Source organism: Prionailurus bengalensis, chromosome E4, assembly GCF_016509475.1.
Source record: "Prionailurus bengalensis isolate Pbe53 chromosome E4, Fcat_Pben_1.1_paternal_pri, whole genome shotgun sequence".
Classification (NCBI taxonomy): Eukaryota; Metazoa; Chordata; class Mammalia; order Carnivora; family Felidae; genus Prionailurus; species Prionailurus bengalensis.
Window position 1 is genome coordinate 26,770,595 of NC_057360.1, and position 9,750 is coordinate 26,780,344.

Sequence of the window (9,750 nt, forward strand, 5' to 3'; positions counted from 1 at the left end):
CACACCTGGAGGCCCCCTGTGCTCCAAACACTTAACAATAACAGATAAAATACAAAAAATTTTAAGTCAAAGCCTTACTCAAAAGGATGCACATCTCCAAAGATCAGAACAGCAGAGACATGGCACTGTAAGCTGGATGATGCTGTGGGATCATGAGTCTCCAGGACAAGAAGCAGGCAGAGGTGGTGAGGAGCTTTTCTGTTATGGTGAGATGGGGAATACCACATGAGGAGGTGTCCCCAAACCAGGGACCGTATGGGGATCCTACACCCAAGAACCAGGGGCATAAAATGCATAACTGCTTCCAGAGCTGAGACTTACACCAAACTTCTTAGCCCCACATGAAGAAGAACTGGTTCCCTGGCCCAGTGACAGGATCAGCAGCACTCCCACATTATGACAGCATTGACACCGGAGCGGACACTAGGAAATCTGGTTCTAAGCTGGGGGCTATGAAGACCAAGAGGAAGTAACTGTAAAACCACAGTTTGGGGGGATGAGCATGACAGAGATCAAAATAATGAATAATAACTCCCCCAAGAGAAAGACTAAGAAAGCCAGCCAACACCCAAAAAGCAAATAATCCAGTTAAGAAATGGGCAGAAGACACAAATAGACATTTTTCCAAAGAAGACCTACAGATAGCTAACAGGCACATGAAAATGCTCAATATCACTCATCTTCAAGGAAATACAAATCAAAACCATGATGAGATACCACCTCACACCTGTCAGAATGGCTAACATTAACAACACAGGAAACAACAGCTGTTGGCAGGGATGCAGAGAAAGGGGAGCCCTCTTAAACTGTTGGTAGGAATGCAAACTGGTATAGCCACTCTGGAAAACAGTACAGAGGTTCCTCAAAAAGTTGAAAATAGAACTACCCTATGACCTGGCAATTGCACTTCTAGGTATTTATCCAAAGAATACAAAAATACTGATTTGAAGGGACACATGCACCATGATGTTTTTATAGCAGCATTATCAACAATAGCCAAACCATGGAAAGAGTCCAACTGTCCATTGACTGATGAATGAATAAAAAAGATGTGGTATATATATACAATGGAGTCTTACTCAGCCATCAAGAAGAATGAAATCTTGCCATTTACAATGACATGGATGGAGCTGGAGTGTACTATGCTAAGTGAAATAAGTCAGTCAGAGAAAGACAAATACCATATGATTTTACTCATTTGTGATATTTAAGAAATGAAACAGGTGAACATAGTGTGGGAAAAAACAAGAGAGACAAACCATAAAACAGACTCTTAACTATAGAGAACAAACTGAGGGTTGTCGGAAGGGAAGTGCATGGGGGATGGGCTAAATGGGTGATAAATATTAAAGAGGGCACTTGTGATAAGCACTGGGTATTATATGTAAGTTATATGTAAATTCTACTCCTGAAACTAATATTACACTATGTGTTAATTAACTAGAATTTAAATAAAAAATTGCAACAAAAAAAGTTGACTGCCTACATGAAACTTACATTCTAGTGGAAATGACAATTACTAAAAATTATATAATATGCCAAGTAGTAACAAGTGTTATGAAGAACTGTTGAGAATCCTCAAAGATAGAACAGAATGATTAACAACTATATGTAAAAACAAATTATGAAACAACAAATATGCAAAATTTTAAAAAGCAAGTAATAAAAAGGAGACAATTGAAATGAAAAATTATAGATTTTGAAATATGTAAACTCAGTAGTGTTGGATAAACACTAAGAAGTCATAATGAAATACAGAGTCATTTATTAGAAGGCAGTACTAAAGAAATCACACATAATGCAGCACAAAAAGAGAACATGTTATATATATATATATATATATATATATATAGTTAAGATATATAGAATGTAGAATTATAGTGGTTAAGAGGCATAGAATGTAGACTGGCAAGCACCAACATACAGCTAATATTAATTAAAAGAAAAGAATAGAAGAAATGTGAGAGAAGTGATACCTACACAGATAATACCTGAAGTTTTCCAGTATTAACATTAGAATTCAGTAAGAATTCTAGATATGGATATATAGGAACTTGTATCTTCATTATGATGTATTTAGGTGCCCACACATCATACTGAAACTACAAAACATGTAAGGATAAAGGAAAAAGTCATACTTGAGAAAAATAAGACTGTCTACAAAAAAAAGAAAATCTGATGGTAGCAACATCATCAGCAACAGTTGCCAAAAAACATGGAACTCTTGCAAAGTGCTGAAAATTGCCAATCAACATAGGATTCTATACCCAGCTAAAATATAGATTTTTTTTTCAGGCACTCAATAATTAAAAGAAATAATGGCCCATAGGTCGCAGGTAAAAGAATTAGTAAGGAATGAAATCACAATGGAAATTACAAAAATTTGGAACGGAACAACAAAATCACAACATATCTGAACAACAGTAACAATAATGGCTACGATATGTTGCTTCTGGCTTTGTGCCAAGAATTACTTTAGAAATTTCCCAAGTAGTATATCTCTAAGCCCTCAAAGTCAGGAAATGAACTGGGTATTAATAAGTCCTGTGTAAGGATGAGAAAACTTTCTGGTAGAACAAAATAATCATGTTGCTATGGACTAAATGTTTGTGTCCCCCCTAAATTCATATGTTGAAGCCCTAATCCCCAGTACAATGGTATTAGAGGTGGGACCTTGGAAGGATAATTAGGTTTAGATGAAGCTATGAGGCTGGAGCCCCCATAATGGGAGTAGTGTGACCTGATCAGAAGAGGAAGAGACCCCAGTGCTTCCTCTCTCTGCCATGTGAGGATATAGTAAGAAGGTAACCATCTGCAAACCAGGAAGAGGGCTCTCACCAGAATCCAAACATGCTGGCACCCTGGCCTCAGACTCCAGAGCTGTCAGAAATAAATGTCCACTGTTCAAGCCACCTCCTCTATGGTATTTTGTTATAGCAGCTCAAGCTGACTAAGACACATGCATAACAGTCTGGGTCTGTACAAAGATAGGGAGGCAGCCAAAGAAGCAAGAAGGCAGGTATAGATGGGTTTTACTGACCCTTAGGAATAAGAATAGGGGGCCTGTGCCAGAAACAAACAGATGTTTGACAGGCAGGAGGGGGAGGCAATTTAATTCTCAAGTATTTCATGCTGGCGATGCCCCTTTGCCCTACTCACCTTCCTTCTAGGCCCCCTGAGTTTGCTCCATTTTAAACACTATAATATCAGGAAGACCTGCCCAGCTTTTAGCCTGGACTGGATTTCTTTTTGTGTGTGTGTGTGGGGGGGGGGGGGGTTGTTGTTGTTGTTGTTTGATGTTTTATTTATTTTTGAAAGAGAGCACAAGTGGGGAAGGGGCAGAGAACGAGGGGGATAGAGGATCCGAAGTGGGCTCCGTGCGTGCAGCGGCAAGCCCCGTGCGGGGCTTGAACTCACAAACCGTGAGATTATGACCTGAGCTGAAGTCAGATGCTCAACCGACTGAGCCACCCAGGCACCCCTGGACTGGGTATTCAAGCTGTAAACAAAGAGGCATTTACAGGAAACAACCACACACTCGGACTGAGGCCCCCAAGCCTGGCTGCACCCAGAAATCTCCTGAGGAGCTTTCAAAGATACCAATGTCTTCCCCTCAAGATTTGCATTCCATTGATCTCAGGTGCTACCTAGGCAATAAGATTTAAAAAAAAAAAAAATGTACTGTCGTTCAACCAGAGCTGAGAACCAATGGCCTAGAGGTGGGTAAGACGAAGGAAAATGTTCTTGCTGAATGTGATGACAGGGACTTATCAGCCTCTTCAACCGCCAGGACCAGTGCTTTGGCAAACCTCACTGGCTACTGTTCTGACACCTTCAGGAACTGGTTCCCCTTTCCTTTAAGGAAAAGTGTCCTCTTCTCTGAAATCAGAAAAGAGGAAGCATAGAGCATTTGTCAGCAAAACTAACAATCTCCCCGAGTGGAGGAGGGGAGTTGTCTCTTCCCTTGGCATGGACAGAGTTAAGGCCAGCAGCCTAGAATAAGGGTGGTGTGGGGAAACAGTTCGGTTCCTCCTGTGCACGGCCTCACAAGGAAATGACCCAGAGGTTCCTCCTGTGCACGGCCTCACAAGGAAATGACCCGGACGACATACGATCTGTGAAACCTCATCCCCTGGGGTCTAGAAAGCACTTCCCCCTCCTCCCCTCTGCCCCCTCCCTCTCTCTTTGCTCCCTCTCTCCCTCTCCCCACCCCCACTTCTGTCCCAGGGTTCTCTATATCCTGAGCTGGCCCTTCTTCACACGTCCCCAACTCCCCCAACTCGCACCTCATTAGGCAGGCCCCCAGCAGCCCCAGGCCTCTGGCCATTGCTCCGCTCCTTGCCGCCCACATACACCCTCATCCGTGCCGTCCCTGCCAGCTCGGGGTCCTGGGCGCTCAGGTCCTTAGCCACTACCCAGGGGAATGCCTGAGTTTTCGGTGGGACCTCTGTCGACCACCGGCCCGTCTCACAGAAGGAATTCGTCCTAAGTCACCTGCCAGGTGTTGACTGAAGCACCTTCTCAGGTTTGTGACTCCCAGTCCGCTGATTGTACAACCCCACCTCCTCAGCAGACGCTGCAGTTCTTCTGTTGGCCCCGCCCTGTCCCTCCATGTCACCTATCTGCCTGGGCTTGGGCTGTCCACCCCACACACGAGGCTGCCGTCCCCCCCCCCCGCTTCCTCTCAGGACTGACTTCAAACTTCAAGCTGACTCAAACCTACTTCCTGCTCTCTTCTTCTGAAAATTCCTTCTTCCTCCCACCCCTGCTCCCCCTCTGCGGCCATATCTAGGTCCTCAGGGCTCTCCTAGCACGTGAACTCTCTGCCTTGCCCGCCTTCCTCTCTCTTCCCTTTTGATTTCATCTTGGGCCCCTAGCAGGAAGGAGAAACCGAAAAGAACCATGAGGTGGCTGTGCCCAGTTTGTCACTGGACTCGCCCCACCGTGCCCACCCAGTACCTAGCAGGTACCTAGGAAAAGGAAGCTGCTGTCCGAGCAGCCCAGGAGAGAAAGAGCATTCTGGCCAAGAGGGACGGCCTGCTTCCTGACAAGTATCTGCCACTCAGACATCCCCAGGGGCACACATATCACCCAGACCTAGGGGCCTGTCCCGCCTGCCAGGTAAGTTCTTTCCTTCACTGGACACAGAGGTACAGCCTTCTCAGGGCTCCTGGGGAAGTGGGCCGCACAGACAGGTAAACAAGTGTGACCACATAGGTAGCGGACATTTGCCATGAAGCAGAAGGCAGTCGGGGGGGGAAGGCACTGAAGCGAGAGGGAGCCTCTGTGGCACCCAGGCAGCTGGAGCCTCACTCTTGACTGAGGCTTCTGGCCATGGTTCCCCCTCACCTCCCCTTGGCCTCAGACTCTCACACTCTCTCCTGTGCCTGCAGCTGGGTCCCGGTTCTCTACCCGCCCCTCTGCTTTTCTCTCTCTGGCACTCTTTCACCCCTGGTCCCTTCTCTTCCAGCTGTCGCCACCTAACTGCACCCCACATCACTCCTTTCTTCTGGGCTGCATAGCCAGCCGCCTCCTGGACTTCCCCCCACGGTCACAGCCCTACCTCCAGCGCTGCACAAGCACAGCGTCTCTCCCCACGAACTGAGTACCCCCATTCAGTAGCCCAAACACCATCCCTTGGAGCCATCATCCTTGACTCACCCTGCCCGAACCCAGGCTGCTGTGAGACCCTGTCTATTCTCTCGTGTCCTTCCCGCCCACTCCTACCCTACCTTCCACTCCCACTGGGGATACTGAGTCCAAGTCCCAGCCTCTCACTGCACCTAACTTGTTTCTCCCAGAACACCCTTAAGCACAACACGCTACCCGCCCACACAGGGCCGCTAAAAAGTCATCCTGGGATGCTGTCTGGTATATGTTGCTGCCCATCTCTCAGAAAAACCTTCCGTGTCTCCATTGCCCACAGGACTGCGCATCCCAAGATGCTCCCCCTCCAGCCTCTGACCTCCTCCGCCTTCCTACGTCCTCCTTCCTGCCCTCCTACCTCCCACCACTCAGTGACTCCACCAAATTTCATAAGGCCTCTGGGCTTTTGCTCATGTTGTTCCCCTTCCTGGAATGCCTTCTCTTTCTCTCTATTGGGTGAGTGAAATCCTTCCTTTACAGCACGATCAAGCTCTACCTTCTCTGGGAAGCCTTCCTCAGAGCCCCAAGCATCAGCGTGCCCCTCCCCAGGCACTGTGGTCGTGGCTGTCAGTGGCACTCCCTCCATCAGGGCACCAGCTGCCTTGAGAGTCTGAATAGTTTCTCTGTGCACAGTCCTATCTCGACCATGCCTTTCACTGAGCTGGACAGCCAGCACCAGTGCTGGGCTGTATAGAACAGAGACTCTCTGGAGCCTGGGTGGCTCAGTTAAGCATCCGGCTTCGGCTCAGGTCATGATCTCACCTCTCATGAGTTCGAGCCCCTCATGGGGCTCTGTGCCGACAGCTAGGATCCTGGAGCCTGCTTCAGATTCTGTGTCTCCCTCTCTCTCTGGCTGCTTCCCAGCTCATGCTCTGTCTCTGTCTCTGTCTCTCTTTCTGTCTCTCTCTCTCTCAAAATTAAACTTAAAAAAAAAAAAAGAGGCTTTCTATGGGATTGTGCTGATGGTACATGGCAGGTTCTGGTCAAGAACTTGCTGCCTCCATCCCCCTCACGGAGACTGGTTTTCAAATGACCAGAGGGCCCACTCCTTCCAGTGATGCACAGGAAATAGGACGCCGTAATGAGAGGAAAGCTGGCTGCTCGGTCCCATCCCCTCCAATCAGAAAGTACCATTTATGCTCAGAGTTCAGCACTGAGCATCACAGGGGGTCCCCAGGAAGGAAAATAAGACAGGTGCCCCCGTCTTTCAGGAAAGGGAGTGAGAAAGATGCCCCCCCCCTCTAGGGCTTAGAGCCAAGTTGACTTGGAAGTCCTCAAGGGGCCACACCTCCCCTCAGAGACAGAGGAGGCCACGTCATAAACCCCACTCACCTGATCCAAGTTCCCACCGGCTCATTCCCACCCAAAGGTCCGAGAAGCCTCCCAGGTCTCCGCTGATCTGTCTCGGGAGGCATGGCAGACCTCCCTTTCCGGGTCTCAAGTCGGAACATGAGACAGAGTTGATAAATGGCCACTGACGCAGTGGTTGCTGCAGGTCGCGGTGCTTGTGTGGGTGTTGTGTGGTCGCGCAGACGGTGTGGTTGCGACTGCTGTTGTGTGCTTGTGTGCTTGCTGCAGTTTACCGTAGCGATTGCTGATGTTGGTCATACGGCCCTACAGTGTGGTGGCTGCAATTGTGGTTGCTGGGGAGTCTGCGGTCATCGTGGTTGTGTGGCCGTTGCAGGTATTCTGACCCCTTCATCACAGCCTGAGGAGGAGGCCAGCTGCGGGGAAGGTGGCCTCTTGTCACCTGACACCATCTCAATTCCCGGCACCCGGCTGAGCCCAGGCAAAAGGAAAGGAACAGGCAGAGAAAGGAAATCTTCTCCGGGTGAGCGGATGTTGGAAGCAAGAGCTTCTCCAGCCCCACAGCCCCTCCTTCTTTGGCTGCTGGTGATGCCCCAGCACAGCTATGCAGGCCACTTACCCAGAGCTGGGCGAGGTCCAAGCACTTGAAACCCTGAAGGCTCGCCTCTGCACAGCACCACCTCTGTTCCCAAGGATACTTTCCTGTGCAGAAACATCTGCACCACCAAAAATAGACCTTGCCCCATCCCCCTGCCCTGAGGTTGTCAAGCAAGCCTGGCCAGACAGTGCTGATAGCCCTCAGGCAAAAATCAAGCAAACTTCTGTCGTAGGGGGCATATGGGAAGACATGTCTCACCTCAGATCACAGTAGAGACCCAAGTAGAGGGCCCAGCCTGATGCCCATCTGATGCCCACCTCTGTGATCTTGGACCCAAACTCAGCATGAGGCAGGGCAGGCTGGTTCAGCCCTCCACTAGGCAAGACCTGGGCATCTCCTTGCTCACCTCCACCCACCACTGTTACGAAGGCCCCATGAGGGATTCGAGTCGTACTGAGGCTATGTGGTTTCCCCAGCATGGCAGGCAGAGACACTCAGTTCTTGGTATCCGGGATGGAACTTTATATCTGCCTCAGGGAACCTGGGTCCTGTGCGATATACCCCTCCCCTGAACTCTGTTCCCAATCAGAAATGTAATTGTTTTAAATGTATTAGTAGATAATACTCCACATGGTCCAATAGCCAAATGCACAAAAGGGAATACAGTGAAATATACTATATACTCTCATATCTTTCCCTTAGCCACCAGAGATCGCTTATGAATATGCAAATATGCACATGCATCCATATAAAGAAACATGGCACGTGGGAAGAGGACAAACCTTGGAGCCAGACTGCCTGAGTTTGAGACCCAGCACTGCCCAATACCAACTGATACATGACCTTGGGCAGCCTCTCTGTACCCCAGTTACGCCCATCTGCAGAGCACGACACAATCATAGTACCTTCTTCATAGGATGGGGGTGAGCTTAAACAACACATAGGAGCTCTCACTGTAATGGATGTTCTTTTCTTTCCTCTTTTACGGAAACGATATGCACTGCTTTGCACATAATAGTTCTACACCTTATCGTTTTCACTTCCTAGTGGATCTGTAGCTCATTCCCCTGTTAGTACATAAAGAGTTTCCTTGGTCTATTTCACAGTTGCATAGTATTCCATTGGCTCAGTGCACCATAATTTATTCAGATGATCCTTCTTGGATGGACATTTTGGTGGTTTCCAATATTTTACTCTTACAAACAATGCTGCAATGAATAACTTTGTACATACTTTATTTTGTCCAAAAGTGATTAGGATAAATTCCTAGAAGTAGAACATTAGCCAACTGGTATATATGTTTGTGACTTTTTGCCATCCATAAATGTTGCACAGATTCAACATCCCATAAGCAACATATAAGACTTTCTGTTCCCCAGGCCTGTACCAGCAGAATGTATAAATAAATTTTTTTATCTTTGTCAATTTGGTACGTGGAAAACAGTAAATGCTATTTCTCTGTAGTTTTATTTTATAATATCTCTTATTACACATAATATGAAGCATCCTTTTATAAAATCATTTGTTTCCTTTTCTGTGAACTCTCTGTTTGTATCTTTTGCCTATTTTCTTATTATATGGTCATTTTTCTTATTGACTAGTGAAAGGTCTTTATATGTATTATTACGTGTCACCATATTTTTCCTGGTTTAGCATTCTTCTGTAGAATTTGCTTGCTGGCTTTCCATACATAATTTTTAATGCAGTAGAAGTTATCCATTTTTTTTCCTTATGACTTTTGTATCTAATGTCATACTTTGAAACTTCTTCCCCATTCCAAAATAGTTATTAGATTACTTCTTTTTTTAATGTTTATTTATTTTTGAGAGAGAGGGAGTGTGAGTGGGGGAGGGGCAGAGAGAGAGGGAGACACAGAATCTGAAGCGGGCCCCAGGCTCCAAGCTGTCAGCACAGAGACTGATGTGGGGCTCGAACCCACGAACCATGAGATCATGACCTGAGTTGAAGTCGGACACTTAACCGTCTGAGCCACCCAGGCTCAGGCCTAGATTGCTTCATAATCTCCCATAGTTTCTTATTGCACTTGAAAAAATTTAAATCACTGAACTTTCCTGGTATGTTTCCTGATACAAGAAGTGAGGTATAGATCCAACTTAATTTTTTTCCAGATGGCTACTCAGTTGTCTCCACACTATTTATTGAATAATTCATCTTTTTTCCCAATGATTTGAAATGCC

General features: G+C 46.9%; 1 long non-coding RNA gene across 1 annotated transcript; it reads right to left on the bottom strand.

Annotated features, from left to right (window-relative positions):
• Positions 1–7,193: 7,193 nt before the first annotated feature.
• LOC122475999 lies at positions 7,194–7,891 on the bottom strand. The gene is made up of 2 exons (XR_006295359.1): positions 7,574–7,891; positions 7,194–7,425 (listed from the first exon to the last, which is right to left on the bottom strand). It is a non-coding gene; the product is annotated as an uncharacterized LOC122475999 (long non-coding RNA).
• Positions 7,892–9,750: the final 1,859 nt, after the last annotated feature.